The sequence below is a fragment of the Staurois parvus genome, unplaced genomic scaffold, assembly GCF_062004578.1.
Source record: "Staurois parvus isolate SC_StPar_1 unplaced genomic scaffold, SC_StPar_1.0 ptg000394l, whole genome shotgun sequence".
Taxonomy (NCBI): domain Eukaryota; kingdom Metazoa; phylum Chordata; class Amphibia; order Anura; family Ranidae; genus Staurois; species Staurois parvus.
The window spans coordinates 6494837-6518315 of NW_028318190.1; the positions used below are offsets into that span (position 1 = coordinate 6494837).

Sequence of the window (23479 nt, forward strand, 5' to 3'; positions counted from 1 at the left end):
GCTATCTCTCGCTCCTTGAAATTCTGGGATACCCTACACATATCCTTCCTGGGACGCATCAACGTCATAAAAATGACTGTACTGCCCAAACTTCTGTATTTATTTGCGACTCTTCCCGTTCCTGTTCCTATGTCCAAACTACACTCCCTCCAGAAACCTCTTCTACATTTCATTTGGCATAATAAGCAACATAGAATCACACGTAGTATACTACTTTCTCTGTGTTCTAGGGGAGGTCTAGGGGAACTGGATATCGTGACCTATTACTATGCTACTCACCACCGCTTCATGGTCCATCCACTACCCTCCCAACCTGTGGACTGAGATCAAATCCTTACAACTGACTCTGATTGATTATTTTTATTATTATTTATTTATTACAGGTACTTATATAGCGCCGTCAATTTACGCAGTGCTTTACATATATATTATACATTCACATCAGTCCATAACCCTCAAGGGGTGTACAATCTACGGTCCCTAACTCACATTCATACATACACATACTAGGGCCAATTTAGACAGGATCCAATTAACCTACCAGCATGTCTTTGGAGTGTGGGAGGAAACCGAAGTACTCGGACGAAACCCACGCAGGCACAGGGAGAACATGCAAACTCCAGGCAGGAGGTGCCGTGGCTGGGATTTGAACCAACGACCCTAGTACTGCCAGGCGGAAGTGCTAACCATTTAGCCACCGTGCTGCCCATTCATCCTTGTTCTCTCCTCTGGTCGTCCTCGACGGTGGACCTTGCCTCTATCCGTCATCTCTTCCTTGTCCCCATGCATTTCTCTATGAGTAACTGGCAGAAATGTAAGACTAGGTTTGCATTGATCTCAGATTGCTCCCCATTGACTAATATCCTCTTTAACCCCAACCTTCCAGATAGTCTGGCCATGCCCCGGGTGCTCCCTTGGGTCACAGCTAATCTCTTCCAATTACGTCACTTAGTACATCCTGTGACCTGAAGCTGCAACCTAATGACACTCATCATTACATGCGCAACTGGTCCCAGTTTTTACAATGTGACATTGATCTGATGCAGTGGAAGAAAATTTTGGAAAACACATCTAAATCTTCTGTCTGTGTGGTTTATAAGGAAAATACATACAAAATTATGATGCTGTGGTACAAAACTCCTGATGTAATTCATGCCTTTAACCCTAATGCTTCTTCCGCCTGCTGGCGTTGCGGGAAAGACTTTGGCTCCCTCTTCCACAATTTTTGGACCTGTGGATCCATTGTTCCTTTTTGGGAAGAGGTTTTGTCCTTTTTACAATTGCTATTGCATACCTCTCTCCCCTTTGAGCCCCTATACTTTTTGTTGAGCCTGCCATGGCCAGGAAACTCACCACGCATATACTGACTGCGGCTAGAAGAAGCATTCCTATGTGTTGGCTATCCTCTATACCTCCTTCAATGCCAACTCTGTTTAAAATTATTGCTGATGTGAGACAGATGGAATACTTGACTGCTCTACATGCCTGTTTGATTGCTGTGTTCGAGGCAGTGTGACACCCAAGGGATAATTTCACCTCTTCCCACCTTTCTCCAAATGTACGGTTCTAATGACCTCCCCACTGTTGCTATGTGACATTATTATGTTTGTAGCCATGCAGATTTCACCATCGATGTGCTCCCTCTTTCTCTTGTGTTCCTCTTTCATTTACTGTTTGTATGTAAATATATATATATATATATATATATATATATATATTTATGTGAAAACCAATAAAAATTGTTAATAAGAAAAAAAAATAAGCAACTTGCCTTGTCCAAACTGATTTATTGGTTTGCACTAAAAAACAGTCAGCTTTACAGGTCAGGTTCACACCTGTGTAGGTACATTTTGATTTGTGTTGTGCAGTGCGTTTTGCATTTTTGCGTTCGCGTTTTTGATGCATTTTGCGTTTTTGTATTTTTTTTTGTCCAACTTGGTTGGCCAATAAGAAAAAGAATTTACTTCCTAATTCCTGTCTGTAATCTGTGCATGCTGCAGATCTGTCACCATCATGGCTGCAATCTCCTTATTCCTTGCAATTGCCACATTGACAGCTACAGTCATGTAGGAAGAGGAAGAAGAGGGACAGAGGAGAAGACACAGATATTGGATAGCCAATAGACAGCAGAGAGGACAATTTTGGATAATGTATAATGATCTGAGAGCACATGAGGCCAAATGTTTCTGAGACACACGGATGTCTACAAAAAGGCGAGCACAAGTTTAAAACTTTTCCTGCAGCTACATATGTTTATCGTAACCTCCCCCTCCTGCTTCCACCCCTCATTTCCTTTACTTTTTTTGACTTATAATTTCTTGGTTTGTGTTTCTTCTCTTGTTTCTTTTTTTCTTTTCTTTTTTTAATCACTAACCCTTTTTTTTTAGCAGTTTTGATGAATTGCTGGGTCTACTTAGCAGCAAGATGGAGCGACAAAACTCCTTCTTCCAGGACTCCATCCTACCAGTAGAAAGGCTGATGATCGCATTAGGTAAGTGTTTATTCTCTAAACTATACAAGTAATAATGACAATGTATATTGAATTACAAAAAAATCTTTTTATTTTGTTTTTTTACATACACTTTTTTGCAATAAAATAGTAAAATGCAATAAAAATTTTTTTTATAAAGAAACACAAAATGGCATTGTTGCCAACATATTATGACATAAAATTGTAAAAAACAAACAAACTGCAGGGTCTGATAAACTTGTTCCTCCCGGGAGGCATCTTGCTGCTTAAGGTACTGGGGCTGGTGCTCTGCAAAGCATGGTGTAGGTTCCATGCTTCTCTGGGGAGCACTGGCAGGTGAATACATTGGGCGCCAACTTTGTCCTTCCGACACAAAGCAGGACACAGGTGGCCCTGGTGGTGGTATGAGCTCCCTAGGTGTTGCTGAAGCATGATATTCATATTTTGGAGAGTGATAATTTGGCCATACAGGACTTTGGTAAGCACCATGCATTGGGTATGACACATACTACAAGAAGAACTTTGGTGGTGTCTGCTGGGCAAGCTTATAGGTGGGGATGGGTTAGCAGAGGGAATGAAGGAGGTCAGGTGCTACATCATTGCAATTCTCAGTATGTGGAAGAGGATAAAACAGGAAGGCGCTTCCAAGTGCAGTATATCCAGATGAACTTTAATGATGACAGTTAGAAACAGTTACAAACTTGCAGTAAATACAGGCTCAGTAAATTCGCCAGGATGCGGGGACTCTATCCACCTTGCAAGAACCCATTGTGCCGGCCAGCAGCTGCAGGGGAGCTGAGGATAGGGTGTCCAAGATGGCCACCGTAAGTTCCAGGGTCGCTGGAATGCACGCCGGAGCGCACGATGTCCAGGAGACCACAACCGGAAGTGATGTGGATGTGGAATGGGCGTGGAACGGTGACGCGTTTTGGAGCATGCGCAGAACTCATTCTTCAAGACCGTTCGGTCTCCTAGATGTGCTGCCCAGTGCCTGTGTTCCAGTACCTCCTCCATCCTTGGCTGACATCTCTATGCCCACAGCCTCCTCCATTGATGCGCCCTATATACATCTTCTACCTCATTGCAATTCTCATCTCCCCCTATCTTTCAAGAGGAAAAAAGGGACTAGTGTGTTGATGTACTACTGGGATAAAGGCATTTGGTTTTTAAATAGAGCTACCAGCTCACTTAATGTATCCATCATTTTTTCACTTTGACGTAGAGTCATCCTTCTTGATGCTCCTCTCCTCCGAGATGTAGTCGATGGTGCAGCAGGCCTGCTCAACTCTTCCTTCACCTCCTCCTCCCTCATCTTCTCTGTCACCCTGGATATGGGTGAACCTGTAGTTGGGGTGTCCAAGGGTGTTGAAGGACACTCTCCAGGGTCCTCTGTACATGCTTGAGGTTCCCAGATGCTCTCAATGTTACAAATACAGAAATAAGGAACATTAGAAAATTCCAAATATTATTTTTATTGTAAACAAAAATGATTGTAATGATGCTATGATCCTAGCTTACCTTCTCATCTCTAGGATTGGTTTGAGGAACTCCAGGTCATTAGTAAATTGGTAGGGGCTAAAATTTGTTGCACCAGACCCACTCCTTGCTTGCCATTCCATACACGGCTGTCTATTTTATCAGTCTTTTATGCTCTGCCATCTTGTACGCAACTCTTTAAGTGCAAAACATAAAAAATATTTTTTCTTTTCCATTTCAGGTACCTTGCAACAGGACTTTCTTTAGCCAGTCTACATTTTCATTTTATGGTGGGGAAATTAACCACAAGCTATATTGTCTGTGACACCTGCACTGTCATATGGGAGGTACTGAAGGATATGGTCTTCAAGAAACCAACAGCAGAAGAATGGTGCAGCATAGCTGCTGTGTTCCAAGAGCACTGTTTCCCAAATTGTCTGGGTGCGATAGGTGGGAAACACATTCACATAATAAAGCCAGTATCTAGTGGCAGCAGTTTTTATAACTATAAAAAATATTTTTTATTTGTGTTATTTGCAGTGGCAGATGCCAATTATCTTTTCACTTACATAGATATTGGGCCTTATGGGAACAGCTCAGACTCAAGAATTTCTCACACTCCTCATTTGGGCAGATGCTTCAAAACAATGACCTTGACCTGTCACCAAACAGTCCACTACCAGGAACAAGGGGTCCTGCTCTACATATGTATTTGTAGGTGATGAGGCGTTTGCATCAGTCAACATCTGCTAAGACCCTTTTCAAGTTGCTTCTTGGATGTTGATAGAAAGGTGTTTAACTATCTCCTCCCTAAAGCCCGTAGAGTTGTGGAGTATGTTTTTGGCATCCTTGACAATAAATAGTGTTTGGTGCACACTCCCATCCACCTAAACATAAAAGCTGTTAAAGCAGCAAGTGCCCTGCATAATTTTATTCGGGAACGTGATGGATTTCAGTACGAGGACACAATTAACCATAACATGGCAAGTGCAGATTAACCAGCACCTCGGGGCAGCACGAGTGGTGCCGCTATCAGGGATGCATTCGGTGCCTATTCCATGTCTCCAAACAGTCAGGTGCCATGGCAACTTGAGGCTATTTTAATATATTTGGTCTTGGTTTTGAAGACAAAAATACTGCTATGTAAGGTTGTGAACAACAATACTGCTATGTAAGGTTCTGAACTTTAGCATTGTTTGCAAAACTGGTTCTTATGGTAAAAAATATAGTTTTTTTGTTTTGGGATATTAAGATAATAAACAAAGTTATTATATTTTGTGTGTTTTTTTTTTTTTTGGTAATCTATAAAAAAGGTACAGCATACATGAGCTACGCTGAAACCAGATAATACAGATAGTACTCTTAAGTACTCAAGCTTTTTTCAGCCAGACTATGTAACTATTACTCACTTTTGTTTTCTTTCTGTTTCTTGGTGAAGGAATCACATTTAGAATAGAGTTATTTTGCAATTTCTACCCACCCCTGTTGCCGCTTCGACTTGTTCTTGTGTTCTGGGTTGGCAGGGCTATATAGATAAGTTTGGGGCCTCACCAACTCTATGAGCACCTCCATTTGCACCATGTTGCCTTGTCTTGTATTCGACTTGGGAATACAGCAGCATGGGAAGTCAAGGGGAGGTTTTAGTAATGAAGCATGTAAAGAACACAAAATGCATAAAAAATGCATCACAAATGCACGCAAAACGTTACACTTGTGTTTTGTATGTGGTTCTATTGAATTCTATTCGACCAAAACCGCAAATGCGGAAAAAGAAGTTCCTGACCCTTTCAAAAAACCATGACTGGAAAAAGACGCATAGATGTGAATGTGATCCATAGGAAATCATGTTAAATGTCATGCACTGCGTTCCTGCAAAACGCAAAATGCATAAAAAAATGCACAGGTGTGAACCTGGCCCCAGGGACCTGAAAACTCCCCAGGGACCATCATCAGAGCTCCAGTTAAAATAAGAAACTTGCTTGGCCCAAACTGATTTATTGGTTTGCACTAAAAACCAGCCAACTTGTTTCAGGGATCTGAAAATTCTCTCCCTTTATCAGGGCTTCAGTTAAAATTCAGGTAAAATTAGCAACTTGATTGGTCTAAATAAGACTTTCCTGTGATATGTATGTAAGCAAGTAACTTGCCGAATCTGGAGAGTTTTTGAGTTCAGTCAAGTTTCTTACTTCAACTAAAGCCCTAGTGAAGGGTGGGTTTTCTGCCCCCTGAAACGCATTAGCTGTTTTTTGTTTTTTTATTGCTAACCAATATACTGTATGCATTTGGACTCTTGTATTATTTGTGTGCCCGGAGTTCATCTTTAAATGTGTGTAAAAGTGTAGTTTTAAGCTAAATTTCTAATAAACAAGGCAATTAAAAATAAATCTGTACATAGGAACCAGTGGGAAGTTTAAATGTGATTATAGCCATGGAACCTGCAGCAATCCCAAAACAGAAAATAATAGTGTAAGGGATATACTGCTGAAATTATTTATTCCAGATTCACATATTATACACAAAACCCTCTCCAAAAAATATTGAATTATTTTAATTACACTGTAAGATATTTTTTGGAGAGAGTTTTGTATTCTATATGTCACATCTGTGAATTTGAATGAATTTTAACAGAATTTCCCTTAAAACTTTCTTTTCTTTTTTTGGTAAATAAAAGCTAGATTTCTCAGTACCATAGTTATGGGATCAACAATAAAAGTATAAATGTGAAAGGATAGGCAGTTTTACAGTCTCTGTTGTTATGTATGCAGTCCATATGGATATGGATGGGCATCATAGTGGAGGGGGTTGATGGGGAGTGGGATCTCTATAAGCCTGACTTATACAGTTATCTGTAAACATTACATTATTTTTAAGTAAACCATCCACTTATTTGAGAAAGCTTGAAAAATTATAAATTTGCCTTGTGCCTATAGTTGGCAGCCATTTTTAGAGACGTGGTCAATAATCAAAAAATTCATAGTACATGGTGTTTATAACTCAAATGCATCAACAGGTGCAAACATCATTCATTAAAGGATAAGTTCACCTTTCATAACATGTTACATGTTACACCCATATACATGTAACAGGTTATGAATGCACCGGCCCCCGCACCCCCGTTTTGACAGCTATCGGGGGGATCTTCTCTTCCCTCACTGTCAAATTTAAAAAAAATACAGACATGCAGGGCTACTCCTACATAGCTACATCTCTTATTCACTGTGTTCTATGAATTAGAAACTGCTGTCAGCTTGTAGTTCTCAATGGACTACCATGCCACTGTGGAGCGACATGGTAGATCATTTAGTCTTCCTTTCAGTATATCTGCTTGCCTGTACATCCCCTACGGACAAGCAGATACACTGACAGATCTGCAGGAGACCTGCATGGCATCAACGATCTGCTGATCGCAGGGGCAATAGTTTACAGGCTCCTGCAACAAAAATAATAAATGCACATTTATTTTTTGTATAAAGGTGAACCTATCCTTTAACCGCTTGTACTGCTACAGGACAGCAGAACTTCGCAAAATCATGCATAAATACGTGATTTTCATATCCAGGCAGGCAGCACACGCGTGCACTGCCCTACCCACACCGTTATTGGCTGCTAGAGAAGTCAATCACTGGTTCCCAGCCAGTGATTTCTAGCAGGCACTCGGCGATCGTCAGGAAAGCTGACGAGAGACCTGTCTGTAAACAACACAGGTCTCTCCTGTCAGCATGGACATGCTGCTGTGTATTTCTTTGCACAGCAGAGAAATACACAGCAGCATGTCTCCATAGTAAAACACACACAGCACATAATGTAAAACACACACAGCACACAGTTAACCCTTTGATCGCCCCAAATGTTAACCCCTTCCTGCCCAGTGTCATTAGTACAGTGCCAGTGCTTTTCATTAGCACTGATCACTGTATTAGTGTCACTGGGGATGTCAGTGGCAGTTAGTCAGTTCTCCCCCAGTGTCAAAATGCCCGCCACAGTCCCACAGTCCTGCTATAAGTCGATGATCGCAGCCATTACTAGTTTAAAAAAAATAATAAATTCCAGTATATATACCGCTATTTGTAGACACTATAACTTTCACGTAAACCAATTATTTTACAGGTATTTTTTTTAGCAAAGACATTTATTTATTTCAGGTACTTATAAAGCACTGTCAATTTACACAGCGTTTTACATATATATTGTACATTCACATCAGTCTCTAACCCTCAAGGGGTGTACAATCTACGGTCTCTAACTCACATTCATACATACGCATACTAGGGCCGATTTAGACAGGATCCAATTAACCTACCAGCATGTCTTTGGAGTGTGGAAGGAAACCGTAGGAAACCCACGCAGGCACAGGGAGAACATGCAAACTCCAGGCAGGTGGTGCCATGGTTGGTATTCAAACCAACGACCCTAGCACTGCCAGGCAGAAGTTCTAACCATTTAGACATGTAACAGAATACATATTTTGGCCTAAATTTATGGCGAGATTTGATTTTTTAAATTTTTTTAATGGATATGTTTTATAGCAAAAAGGTGATCAAATACCACCGAAAGAAAGCTCTATATGTGGAAAAGAAAATACATAAATTTCATTTATGTACAGCATTACATGACTGCGCAGTTGTCAGTTAAAGTAACTTTAGAACCAAAGTATTGGCTTGGGCAAGCTATGAAATGTCTCGGACATTGCAGAACAGGTCTAGTTTAATGTGACTAACTACTCTTAGATATACCATGACCTGGTGAAATGAGAACCTTCACAGACATAATGTAAAATGTTGGAGCCTCTACTGCCCACTGCAGTTCTTGTATTTAATATTTGAAAGGCACAGGGAAGAGGTTACTTAAAGTGGTTGTAACCCCTTAAATATACCTAATGAAGTGACAAGCCTCAGGTAATACACATGGAAAAATCATCCTACATAAGTTGTACCTGTTTATCTGAAGTCTTCTCTTTGCTACATCCAAAGAGCTCAGTGAAGAGATCTCTGAAAGCTGATTGGAGGTGAGCAACCCCCCCCCCCCCCCCATTCACACAGCACACAGGAACAGAGCTGAGGCTGTCAGTCACAGGAAACTCCCTCCCCTGTCACCATCCTTCTGTCACAAAAAAGTCTTTCAGAAGCAGAGTTTGATCTGAGCATCTGATCTGGGGGTGCAGTAAAAAAAAAAGTCAGGGGGCATAATGTTAGCAGTGTGACAGGGTTGCATGGAACCAATATTCCCTGCTCTCTCGGCACACTTCATAACCTGGAAGTATCATCTGACTAGTAGTGCAGAGGTAGTACAGGAGTGAACTGGGAATGGTGTCATTAGTTTTTGGTGATTAAACAGAACTTATGCCCCCTTTACATCAACTCTCCCCATCAGATTGTCCCCTTACATCAACTGTCCCCATCAGGTCTCATGGATTTGTGATTGCACTCCAAGAGGTCTGAGGGGGAACAACTAAAATCTGGGGAGGGAGGGCATAGCCAATCTTCAGCACACCCCTAGATCCGGGCCTGGTCAGAAGTAACTCTGAGACAAGTATACACTATAGAGGGATGTGCTTTATTCATATTGCATACCCAAAGTTTACAACTACTTTAGGAGGAACAGGGCTTAAACACAACCTACCTCAGCCTTAGCATCTCACAAACAGGGTCAGGCATAATAGTCACTCAAGGTGGAGAATCTGAAAAAGACAGTATGCCCACTCTCAGTACACCTAGAAACTACGACTAGATGGGTAAGGCAAACTGTCTCCCTATGACTATATTTAACTATTTCTAGGTGTATGGACCCAAAGTGGATCACAAACACCAAACACTGCTCCACCAACAAAAATGTGCAAACTGTACAGATAACAGTGGCATTCAGTGAAACAGTCTGAACCATTTATTGTACTGATAGTAGTACAATAATGCCAGTACATGTTGTATGCTGCCCCAGACAGCTCTGCTGTTCCAAGTCAAATTGTGCTGTACAGGAATCCCTCCCTGGGCACCACAAAGTGTCTACACTTCAGCACTGTTGTCATCTTTGGAATGTTTTAGACCAACTCAGGTTGCTTGCAAGAAGTTCATATTTTCGGATTGAATGAATACCAAATCTTCATACAAATTTTCTAATAAATACTGAAAATGTACACCCTAATTTACATATTAAAATTAAGCAGATGGAGCATAAATAATAAAACTGTATATTTAAATGTAACTTCAAGTCTGTGTTTGCACATTAGCGTTGCTGTGGAATGAGATCCCAATGTGTAGTGTACTGCTGAGATTCTGGTTGAATCTTGATATTATATCTTAGAAATAATCAAGATCGCCAAAATGGATTGGGTAATTTTTCCATTTGTATGATTACTTATTTATGAATTCCTTGTTATGGGAATTCCATGCTTTCTTTACTAGGTTATTCTATTTTTCAGTTTTCTAATCATTAAGTACGATCATATTCCACGGTTTACATCAGTCAAAACATTTTATATGAAGATCTTGAGTGCTAAAAAGACACAGCTGCATTGATATTTCGCTTTAGGGTTAGAAATCTATTTTTATAGTGCTGTGGCATTCAGATACTTCCCAGATCTGGGTGTCAGTCAAATTGGGAATACTGAATACTTATACTCATTAGTACATTACTGTACTTAAAGGGGTCTTCTAAATTATGTATCTAGGCAGCCCCAGGGAGCATTGTATTGATTAAAAAAGGACACTACCCCATATTTTGGGTAAAATAAGTGTACAGCAGGGTGTATAGATATTTTTTGAAAAATCACAACATACCACAAAATCAGAATCTAAATTGTAAGTGCACTTTTATTCTTTAAACTGGTCTCCATCCAGACCAGTCCTTCCTCCTCACAGAAAAGGCCTTTGATCTGACCTTTTCTCTAGAGTACATATCTCCCTATACTGCAGATTGTGTGCATTCATAAACTAAAGAGTACATTACCAACCCATAAGGAAAAAACACTCACTGGCCACTTTATTAGGTACGCCTGTTCAATTGCTTGGTAACATAAATTGCTAATCAGCCAATCACATGGCAGCAACTCAATGCATTTAGGCATATACACGTGAAGATGACTTGCTCAAGTTCAAACCAACTTAAAAAAAGAGGAGTTAAGTGACTTTGAAAGTGACTTTGAAAAAAATGCTGAACAAAATTAAAGGAACACTTTTTATTCAGAGTATAGCATCATGTAAATTAAACTCCTGGGATATTGATCTGTAGCAGAGGGGGTTGTTAATCAGTTTCAGCTGCTTTGGTGTTAATTAAATTACCAACAGGTGCACTAGATGGACAACAATGAGACGACCCTCAACACAGGTATGGTTTTACAGGTGGAGGCCACTGACATTTTTTCCCCTACTCGTCTTTTCTGACTGTTTTTCACTAGTTTTGCATTTGTCTAGAGTCAGCGTCACTACTGGTAGCATGAGGCCTGGGCCCTACAGAGGTTGCATAGGCAGTCCAACTCCTCCAGGATGGCACATCAATATGTGCCATTGCCAGAAGGTTTGCTGTGTCTCCCAGCACAGTCTCAAGACCATAGAGGATATTCTAGGAGACAGACAGTTACTCTAGGAGAGCTGGACAGGGCCATAGAATGTCCTTAACCCATCAGCAAGACCGGTATCTGCTCCATTGTGCAAGGAGGAACAGGAGGAGCACTGCCAGAGCCCTACAAAATGACCTCCAGCAGGCCACTGGTGTGAATGTCTGTGACCAAACAATCAGAAACAGGTTTCATGAGGGTGGCCTGAGGACCTGACATCCTCTAGTGGGCCCTGTGCTCACTGCCCGGCACCATAGAGCTTGATTAGCATTTGCCATTGAACGCCAGAATTGGCAGGTCCACCACTGGCACCCTGTGCTTTTCACAGATGAGAGCAGGTTCACCCTGAGCACATGTGACAGATGTGAAAGGGTCTGGAGAAGATGTGAAGAACGTTATGCTGCTGGTGACATTGTTCAGCATGACCGTTCTGGTGGTGGGTCAGTAATGTGGTCTGGGGAGGCATATTCATGGTGGAATGCATAGACCTCTACAGGCTAGACCAGCAATGGGCAAACTACGGCCCGCGGGCCGTATACGGCCCGGCGGACCTTTTAATCCGGCCCGCGGAGCGTGATACTGTCAGGATGGCTGTCAGTATGTGTGTAGGCGGGGCAGCGTGACGAACGTGAGGGGAGCTAGGCTCCTCTCACAGTCCACCCTGAAGACCAGAACAGCGCGGGAACACGGCGAGAGGAACGCGCGGAGCAAAGGTAAGTAAATTGACACAGGGGGGACTTGGGGACTTAATATGGGGGATGAATTACTATAGGGGGGATGAATTACTATAGGGGGGATGAATTACTATATGGGGGATGAATTACTATATGGGGGATGAATTACTATGGGGGATGAATTACTATGGGGGATGAATTACTATGGGGGATGAATTACTATATGGGGGATTAATTACTATGGGGGATGAATTACTATGGGGGATGAATTACTATGGGGGATGAATTACTATGGGGGATGAATTACTATGGGGGATGAATTACTATGGGGATGAATTACTATGGGGATGAATTACTATGGGGGATGAATTACTATATGGGGGATTAATTACTATGCTTACTATAGGGGAATATTACTATACTTACTATGGATGACACATACACATCATTCATCTACTCTTGGTCCGACCCCCGGGTCCAATATATGAACCCATTGCGGCACTCAAGTCAAAAAGTTTGCCCACCCCTGGGCTAGACAATCTACAGGCTAGACAATGGCACTCTACCTGCCATTAGGTATTGGGATGAAATCCTTGGACCCATTGCCAGACCTTACACTGGTGCAGTGGGTCCTGGGTTCCTCCTGGTGCATGACAATGCCCGGCCTCATGTGGTGATAGTATGTAGGCAGTTCCTGGAAGATGAAGGAATTGATACCATTGGATGGCCCCCATGCTCGCCTGACCTAAATCCAATAAAACACCTCTGGGATATCATGTTTCGGTCCATCCGACCCTGCCAGTTTGCACCTCAGACTGTCCAGGAGCTCAGTGAAGCACTTGGGCGCCATACAAACCACTGGGTACCATTTTGAGTTGCTGCAATGAAATTTCAGCAAAATGGACTAGCCTGCTGCATTATTTTTTCACTTTGATTTTTAAGGTGTTTTTGAATTCAGTCCTCTGTAGGCTGATCATTTTTCATTTCCATCAAACGATGGGGCATCCTTACATTCCCAGTCCATATCAGTATAGATATCCAGCATGATATGTTTCCCCATTGAGATCTGATGTGTTTTCAAAGTGTTTCTTTAATTTTTTAGAGCAGTGTATATTAGAGGCTATTAAAGATTTGTAGGATTGTAGGTTACCTGAAGGTTACCTTTCATAAGTGCCAGTGTGCTTATTTTGGTTTTCAGTGGAACTTTCAAGCCTTCTGCCCCTTTCACACTGATGGTCTGACCAGGTCCACCTGTCAGTTTTTCAGGCAGACCCGATCAGACCATCCATAGCCCACATTGACACACGCCGGCATCCGATCCGATCTGATACTGTATGTTAAAAACAGACAGATGGGAATCCGTTTCCCATCCGTCTGGTGGATCGGATAACAGTCAGGTGGAAACAGACAGGCGGTCTGTTTCCATCCGACCACCCCATAGAAAATAGTGGGCTTTGTCTGTGTCTGCTCTGCTGCTGCAGAGCGGGCTTTGTCTGTGGCCGCTTTGCTGCTGCAGAGCGGACACAGACCTGTCATCCACTTGCTCAGCAGGGATCAGTGGAGATATGAGCAAATAGATCTGCTGACGGGTTCACCCCGTCTGAAAGGGGGCTTCCAGTGACTGCTTTCATAAGTCACATGTTCAGCAGCATGTCAACTGCAGATCTAAACAGAGGCTACAATGGCATCATCCTTGGCTGTAAGAAGGTTTGATTCCAATTTCAAGTGGAACTAAACCCACCAATTTAATGGTTTCCCAAAACAGTTACATGCAAGGCATGCCTTGAAAGATAACTGTTACAGTCACTGGTATACTAACGTTAGTTATCAACTGAACTGTCAAGCCATTAACTGTGAAACTGTGATTTCATTTTCTCTGCTGTGCAATTAAACCTGACAAATGCTTTAACCTTTCCCAACATTATCCAAAACTAAATAAAATAACATTTTGCAAGTCTCTCAAACAACATTGACTATTTTTAATCCTTATGCTTCTAGCATTAATAAATAGATAGGATGGTATGTTTTATTTACTTGTTTTAAACTTTTTTTTTACATATCCTCAGTTACTTCCTGTTTCCTGGCCACAGCGAAAATGATGTCATACATCCAATGAGTCTTCACAGGCATTTTTTCTTTCATCGAGAGGAGATCTTTCTTGGTTAAGCACAACATCCTGACTGCATGCCTGACCTAAGGGCAGATGGATTCCAGAGAGTAAATCCTACATGAAATATCTGTCTTTACTCAAGACGGTTGCAATTAAAAATGTTGGGGGGTGTTTTTCAAAGTGATTTCTAAATAGAAAATAAAATAATGAAAGTATGGATGGATGGGTGAGTTTGATTTTAATATTAAAAGTGATTTAAAGAGTATTTTCAATTTGGTGTTCAGACACAGTTATGATCCGCTCAGCAAAAACTCAGTACTGAAAACATAGCTCAGAACACAGGGTTTATATCCTGATGTAAACAGAAACACAATGCTGAATCAGTGTTCCAATACATATTTCATATTTTGCTGCACACACAGCAATATTAAAAGCAAATACTATGGTCTCACATCTATTATATTTTCAGGACAACTATGGTGCCATGCTACAGGAGTCAGAGCAAAAGCAAGTTAAGCTGGCCAAAGAACCAGCTGAGATTTAAACCAGGTATGGGCAGGTTGAATGTACAACCATCCCAGGGGTGGACTGACAACTCATGGGGCCCCCGGGCAATAGGGGATCATGGGGCCCCCTACTGACCCCGGGCCCTGGGGCAGTGCCCGAGTTTCCAAATGGTCAGTCCGCCCCTGAACCAGCCATTCATTTAAAACGATGTTGCACTATGGAATATATTTTGTTTTTTCATGCACGGTTTGGAGCCAAGAGTGAGTGAAGATACACTTGGAGAGAGTATTACACGGATTGCAAAATGGAGGATACACATTCCAATTAAAAAGCACATTTGACCTATTATAATTTGTAGGTGGCACCTTAAGGTGTGCAGGGAGTGTGCCCTTAATACAAGCAGGTTGTGGAATTTTGGATGACAGTGTGGTGGGCAGCACAGTGGCTAAATGGTTAGCACTTCCGCCTGACAGTACTAGAGTCATTGGTTCAAATCCCAACCACGGCACCACCTGCCTGGAGTTTGCATGTTCTCCCTGTGCCTGCGTGGGTTTCCTCCGGGTACTTGTGTTTCCTCCCACACGCCAAAGACATGCTGGTAGGTGAATTGGATCCTGTCTAAATTGGCCCTAGTATGTGTATGTATGAATGTGAGTTAGGGACCTTAGATTTTACACCCCTTGAGGGTTAGGGACTGATGTGAATGTACAATATATACGTAAAGCGCTGCTTAAGTTGACAACGCTATATAAGTACCTGAAATAAATAATATGGTGTAGCAGCGCACAAGTTTGTATTATTTTATTTTTGTCACAGTACAGTGACTTAGTGGGGGAGATTCCTCAGTCCACCTTGTTTGTGTGGATGGAGAAATCTGTGATTTTTTTTTTTGTTCAGACCACTGGCTAAAGTAAAAAAAGTAAAAAAAAAAAAACTTATAATGCATGGCCAGATTATGGCATTCAACTCAGTACTCTAATCAATCCCAGCATTTTTGATTGCATGGCAAGGGTCAGAGCCACTTGCCAAGCACAATTATTTTAGCATCCATTTGAACCTTAACTGAAAATGTGGCCAAAGGTGAACTTTTAAAATTTTGTATAGAGGTAAGGAGTTTGAACCAAATTCAGATTTTTATTGCTCTCTGTGTTCCCTTGGGAGATTCACCCACTTCCAATGACCACTATATCACCAAGACTGAGGGCCAATTCACACTGACTTGTGTTAAAATGTATAGAAAATGGGTGTGTATTTCCATCCATTTTAGTCAGACGCTGATATCCATTGATATACTGTACATTTTGAAGTTCATTGCATTTTAGCATGCGTTAAAGCATACTGCATTTTCACAGGATAGCCTGTACATTGTGTCGACATCCCCTAACATCCTATGTAGAGAAAAGCAAAAAGAGGGAGCACCGGCCTAATGCATTACCTTAAAAAATGTATTTATTAAATGATAAAAGTAGGTCTGTACTCACAAAATGACAATACAGTCAATGGTACGTCGTATGAGAACAGCTCGGTCCAATCCGCACTAAGTGTGCATCCGTGATGGGAACTCTGGAGGTCCAGAGTTCCCATCGCGGATGCACACTTAGTGCGAATCGGACCAAGCTGTTCTCTCTGGACTTCCAACAGGCTGTTGGAGGTCCAGAGTTCCCATCGCGGATGCACACTTAGTGCGAATCGGACCAAGCTGTTCTCTCTGGACTTCCAACAGGCTGTTGGAGGTCCAGAGTTCCCATCGCGGATGCACACTTAGTGCGAATCGGACCAAGCTGTTCTCTCTGGACTTCCAACAGGCTGTTGGAGGTCCAGAGTTCCCATCGCGGATGCACACTTAGTGCAAATCGGACCAAGCTGTTCTCTCTGGACTTCCAACAGGCTGTTGGAGGTCCAGAGTTCCCATCGCGGATGTACATATAGTGCGATTCGGACCAAGCTGTTCTCTCTGGACTTCCAACAGGCTGTTGGAGGTCCAGAGATCCCATCGCGATCTAATGATCGGGTGCCTGAACTCCTGATTCTGGGTCACATGATCGCTGTGAAAACCACTGACTGGATATCACAGTGATCAGTCACTGTGAAGCCCGTCCACCTTGTTTTCTCTCTCTCAATGGAGGAGAGAAATAAATTGTATCTCTCTCTGTCCTTTCAAAGAGAAAAAAAAGTGTTGGCTGTTGGAGGTCCAGAGTTCCCATCGCGGCTGTACATATAGTGCAAATCGGACCAAGCTGTTCTCTCTGGACTTCCAACAGGCTGTTGGAGGTCCAGAGATCCCATCGCGGATGCACATTTAGTGCGAATCGGACCAAGCTGTTCTTTCTGGACTTTCAACAGGCTGTTGGAGGTCCAGAGTTCCCATCACGGATGCACACTTAGTGCGAATCGGACCAAGCTGTTCTCTCTGGACTTTCAACAGGCTGTTGGAGGTCCAGAGTTCCCATCACGGATGCACACTTAGTGCGAATCGGACCAGGCTGTTCTCTCTGGACTTCCAACAGGCTGTTGGAGGTACAGAGTTCCCATCACGAACGCACATTTAGTGCGGATTGGACTGAGCTGTTCTGATACGATGTACATTTGACTGTATTGTCATTTTGTGAGTACAATACCTACTTGTATCATTTAATAAATACATTTATTAAGGTAATGCACTAGGCCGGTGCGCCCTCTGTCTGTTTTTCTCTACTCAGTATATTTGGACTTCCCCGGTCATTTGAGGGCAGCAAGGCGTGCATATTCCAAGAAATTCTCGATGTGGTCCCATCCTTTTGGAGTCCATCCCTAAGCGCAAGAGTATTTGGGTTTGCTATTTCTTTACTATCCGCTTACATCCTTTGCATTGTGCTAAAATGCATACATGTTGCATTTTAGTGCAACACTGGTCTACACAGCGTTATGGTGTGAATAGGACACATTTGGAAAGTATCGTTTTTCAGATGTCCTTGCTCTGATCTGTGTTTTACAGCTGCACTAAAACGGAGATCAACACACTGGTGTGAATTGGCAAATGCAAAGTTCTGGGCAGTCACCAGAACGGGAATGGGGGTTGATCTTCGAATAGGTGCACTTCTTCTGGTGAAGCCTGTCTAAGTGGGGGTTTCTCTCAATTTAGAGTCTCTCTTACTTACAATTTTGTCTATAAAGATAGGAAGTGAAGGGAAATCTCTGCATTACAAATTAGATTTAAAAAAAACAACTAACAGCGGTTCTCTACTGTATCCACAAAAACAAACAGTTTGGATTTAAGATATACTTTAAAGTGTTACTAAACCCACAACAGTAAAATCAGTCTGTATATGCAGTAAAGCATGCTTGTTATACTCACTGTGGGACCTAAGGGGTTAATCTGCATTGTGCAAAAAGGAAGTTTGATCCTGTCTTCTCTGATCCTCCCCTTCTTCTACTGTCCCCTATCCATCTCCTGATAGAACAGAGGCTTGGAGGCAAGCTGCACGTGCTCAGTTTGGTATGTATTGCTGGAGCGTTTTTGTTTTCCTGGGAGAGTGCATGTGATCTGCACAGGACCAATGAGCACTGTCCAAGCAGAGGGTTATGGATTCTGCAGCTGCATAGGGGAGAATGAAAACTCCTCCTACAAGCTTTAACCAGTGCTCTGCTGGACACTGATAGAAGTCACAAGACTGCTCTAACTGCCGATAGTAACTGCCGATGAGAAAAGGTATTTAACAGTTTGAATTTACTAAAATAATTGCATTTCCTTGTTGTGTGTACTGTGGGAAACCAGATGTAATGAATGCAGGGTCCTGGGTTTAGTAACACTTTAACAGATACTAACTGGACTAACATAAACTGCAAAAGGCTATGATTTTGGTATTTGCTGTTTCTGATAAAGCTGAAGTATTAAGTTGCCTACAGTCAATGAATGATTGCCTTCAGCTGTCCTTATATATGCCTGGCCTGTGATTATAACCTGCTTTTAATTGCTTTAATGACCATGCTGTAAGCTGAATGTAGCTAAAGATATTGCATTATAATGGTATAATACCTAAAAATGAGTTTTATTCCTTTATATGGCATGAGAAAATGAAGCCAGTTCAGTTTGTAAAAGTTTACTATCTCTGTAAATGGTATGAACATGTATACAAAACTCCTCTGTCAATTTGTAGGTCAAATGAAGGGTCAGCTGTATAATATTGCCGTAACTAATTTTAAATATTACAACGCATAGGACTGAGCTGCAAATGATGGCAAGAAAGTACAGTTTCTATGGAAACCTTGCAAAAGACAGCTTCCAACTAACTTGTAATCTAAGGCAAACTGTAGGACACAAGCCTGCCCTGCTCCAGACTTGGCATTAAAATAGCCATTGGTGCCTTCAGAACTAGACGGAGGCTTTTAATGTACCCATAGATGTTACATGATGGATGGGTGTTAGGATGCTATACGCCTATCATTAGATATTGGCATACTCATATAGCCAACCTGCAAAGCAGAGCCTATCACTGCATTGACACAGAAGAACAAAAGGAATATCGAACAACCTTTTTCAACTTGTTTAACAGATGGTTTCTTTTTTCACTCGGGTTTTCTTCCACAATTGCATCTTTTAGAAGACCAGATTTTTTTCAAAAACTAAAAACCAAAACAAAAGCATATCATAAAAGGCTATTTTTTCCCCCAAATCTTCTGATGCTGTGTGATTTAGGCAACAAGTGTCTCATAACAAACCAGCTCCACTCAAGAGTCGCCCCTCATGGACAATTTGGGTGCCACCAATGTGGTCCATCTCCACTCCCCATCAGAAATACGAAGTACGAAAAATGTGTCAGCTGCACTCCACTCTTAGTTCCTCTTGCTGTATTTATTAGTTGTCAAAAAAATGGCTGCATACAGCAATGTCTCCACCTGGGAACCGACCTTCCTTGACAGGTTTCACCACTCCTGGCTTGGTCACAAGGATAGGGGAAGACATTTTTCATATTTTTAACAAGTGTCTTATGTCTATGAGAAGTAGTTTGTTGCAGATCAATGTATTTTGTACTTACTTTATCTATTGTACTGCAAGTCAGTGTGTGTGGAGAGGTGGCATCTGGTGAACCAGGGCAATATAAATGTAGCACCCTTCTAGTTAGGTGCTAGGATGTGTATAGTTAGGTTAACCCCTTGGCGCCAAGCGTACACAAATTAGCAGCCCCACTGGTCTGGGATTTTTTCCGTGGGGCTGCTAATTTGTGTACCTGCTGGGAGTGCACCACACAGCACAAATAACAGAGTGTCACTGAGAGCCCGGGGTCCCACTCTAATGATCGGGTGCCGGAACTCCTGTTTCCGGGTCACATGATCGCTGTGAAAACCACTGATTGGATATCACAGTGATCAGTCACTGTGAAGCCCGTCCACCTTGTTTTCTCTCTCTGAATGGAAGAGAGAGATACATTGTATCTCTCTCTGTCCTTTCAAAGAGAAAAAAAAAGTGTTTGTAAAAAAGTAAATAAACAAATAAATAAAAATAATTAAAATAAAAAAGTAAAAATACCTAGATCAAGGTTTTATCTAGGTCAGTGCCAATGTTAGTGTTTGGGTCAAGGTCAGGGTCAGTATTTTTTTTTTGTCAGGATTTTTTTTTTAATATTTAAATTAGTAGTCAGTGACGGGATAAAATAAAAAAAAGCAAAATGTGCAATATTACTTCTGGGCCATACTACAGGTACAAACAACTAACATACACATGTGGTATCACTGCGTACGTCAGGAGCAGGAGAAATTATTTTGGGTTGTTCTTTGGTGGTTGGTTATGGTAGTAGCAAGAAATATACAACAACATTAAAAAAAAATGATTTTTTTTACTATTTTGGGTCAGTTTTCCTTTGATAATAAAAAATCAGGAGATAGCCATTACCATTTGCCACCAAATGAAAGCCCAAGTTGTTCTGAAAAAACAAGATATAATCCACCTGGATGCAAAAAGTAGTTGTGATGATATGGATGGATTTACTAACACATGACAAAGTTGCAAAATTGTGCTTAGTCTTTAAAGTGGAGTTTCACTCACTCTGTAAAAAAATAAAAGTCAGCAGCTACAAAAACTGTAGCTGCTGACTTTTAAAAAACAGCTACTCACCTGTCATACGATCCCGCGTTGCTCCCGCCGCAGCCTGTTTCACCGGCCGTCCTGTATTCCAGGCGCCGGTATCTTCAGTGTGGGCACCTGGCTGTGACAGCTTGCGGCTTCACAGCCGGGTGCCCACTGAGCATGTGCAAGTAGCGCTGCACTTCCTGAATGGCCCCGTCGTCTTGTCCCACAAGACTTCAGGGAGGGAGGGTAAGAGAACAACTTTTGTTTCCGAACGCCTAGCCGATCGCAGCGGAAGTGGGAGCGGGTACCTGTCAAATTCGGGTACCCATTCTCCCCGCTCCCCAAAGGTGCCAATCCTTAATGGGGAGCTGGGGACCAATCTTAAAAGTGGAACTTCCCCTTTTGGGTGGAACTCCACTTTAAGATTTGTTTTATCCTTAGACATGAAGGGGTTAGGCATAGCTGTGTTTCTCTGCTTACCAGAGAGGCTGTCAGGTAAAGTCATTGTGGTATTCTGCGTAACAGAGTGCTGTGATTGATTAGTCAGGTCTGCTCACGCTGCTCTGATGCTGTTGGTGTTTGGCTGAGTTCTGCACGCCTTCAGGAAGCTATGAGAGCCTTTCAAAACATGGGCAGGGGCTAGGCAAAAAAACAGCATGAATATGGATACAGCCCTGGCCAATTGCAGGGGAAGGCAGTCCCATTGCATGCTGGGAATGGTATTTATAGTCTGAGAGCACGTGAGTTCAGTGTCTTTTCCCAGGAGTGGGTTGCACCAGCCAGGCTGGAGGCAGGCTGCCTCGCCTGGCACTTGTTGTCATGTGGCCTCGGATGGGTTGACCCGAGGGCCTGAAGTTAGAGAGAGTGACCCTGGTTTTGCAGGAAGCTGACTGAGGGGAGTTGTCTTCCAAGGCTCTATCGAGTATCACTGGAGGGTTTTGCTTGGAAGATTGGAAGGAAGCAACCATTCTATCCTTGGACCTTGTGAGTACTGACATTGAGGAACTTGGGGATGCTGTGTGCTTGCTACCTCCCCTGGGGTTTGATAGTCAGCATGGGTCTGGAAAAAGGTAACACGGGCTAGTGTTCCAAAGTGATTGTCCAAGCATTGCTACTGCAAAGGACTTTGCTCAGCTACGTTACCTTTGGGCTGTCGCAGTCTGTCGTAACTGGCTTATACTTGAGGAGCTCAGCCCTGTAACTTCTACTACTACTAAAGGGACTTTACTCACTCCTAAACTCCTTGCTGCTATATGTGCCAAAGGGAAGTCTGCTATGTACTGACTGGCAAGACTTCATAAGTGTTCCACGAAGAGATCAGATAGATGTCCTCAGTGTGAATAGTTCTGATTTTTGGAGTATCCTACTACAATTCCCCATCCCTGTCCTCAGTTCTACAATAAACTCCAAAAACAAGCATCCCCTAGACTGGTCATTGAAAACAATCAGTGTGTGTGTGTATTTGGCTGAGAAAGTACACTGTGCCTGACTGCGGTGCAAAATAAGGGGGAAACCAGGGCAACAAACAAGCGGCTACATAAATTTGAAGGATGGAAAAAAGATAACTCCTAAGATTTCACAATAAAACAGTGATTCCCCTTGTTGCACATGAACACAAGATGGAGGAGTCTAGAAAGGTTCAACTTAAAACGATGTAACATTTTGCTGATCACGTGACCTAGCGGAGCTGTTTAAAGGATAAGTTCACCTTTTGGCAATAAATAATAAGTGCACTTTTTTTGCAGGTAAAAAAAATGTGCATGTATTATTTTTTGTTTTGGGAGCCTGTAAAGCATTGCACCAGCAATCAGCAGATCGCTATTCCATGCAGGTCTCCTGCAGTCCTGTCACTGTGTCTGCTTCCTCGTACCTCAATTGATTGACTTCAATGCAAAAAGAGAGTACGTGATCACTGAGCTCACATGTATGGGGATGACTACCTGAATAAAAAAGTTCTATTCTGCTAACATAGTGCACATAGGCGACAACTCATATAGAATATATATGCATATCAAAGAAAAAAATGTATTGATCTTATGTTTTGCTGGCTGTAATGAGGTAGTGAAAGTATTCTAGTCCTCAAAGTATAGTACTTGTACAGTACAGCACAGTAATCTCCAGCCAGGCTCTGTTCCGCTTGTGGGTGGGTGCAGCGGGGTGCGGTGGCAGATATTACACAGAGTCTAGTTGCAAAAAACATAACTTGTATTGAAGGCAAGGCTCAATGATACAAACAGCCCAGCGGGTAGGTGCCCAACTGGGAACACACAGTTCTTAACAGGAATGTGTAGTGGAGCAGGTCTCATATATGCTGACAGCATCTGTCCCCTAGGGTGGAATGCAGTTTGGCTGGTATGTACCCAAATGGTAGAATTCCTGAAAGTATACCATGTCCCTATCCTGTCCCTACTTGACTGTCTTTCCCTACCGCTATTCACTTTCCCTGACAGACAGGTGACCTGTCCCTACACTGATCACTCAATGCATGACCTGTCCCTACACTGTTCACTCACTGTTCACACAAAATGCGTACCAATCCCAGGAGCTAGGGTCCAAAATAGACTCTTCCTGAACCAAGATGGCCACCAGAGTCACATGAGGCTGTAGCATCCAACCAGATTGCTTCCCCAGTGACCCAGAAAACCTA

At 42.3% G+C, this 23479-nt stretch overlaps 1 long non-coding RNA gene across 1 annotated transcript; it reads left to right on the forward strand.

Moving 5' to 3' along the window:
• Positions 1-2366: 2366 nt before the first annotated feature.
• On the forward strand, positions 2367-5219 carry LOC149455442 (uncharacterized). The gene is made up of 2 exons (XR_016314060.1): positions 2367-2491; positions 4188-5219. It is a non-coding gene; the product is annotated as an uncharacterized LOC149455442 (long non-coding RNA).
• Positions 5220-23479: the final 18260 nt, after the last annotated feature.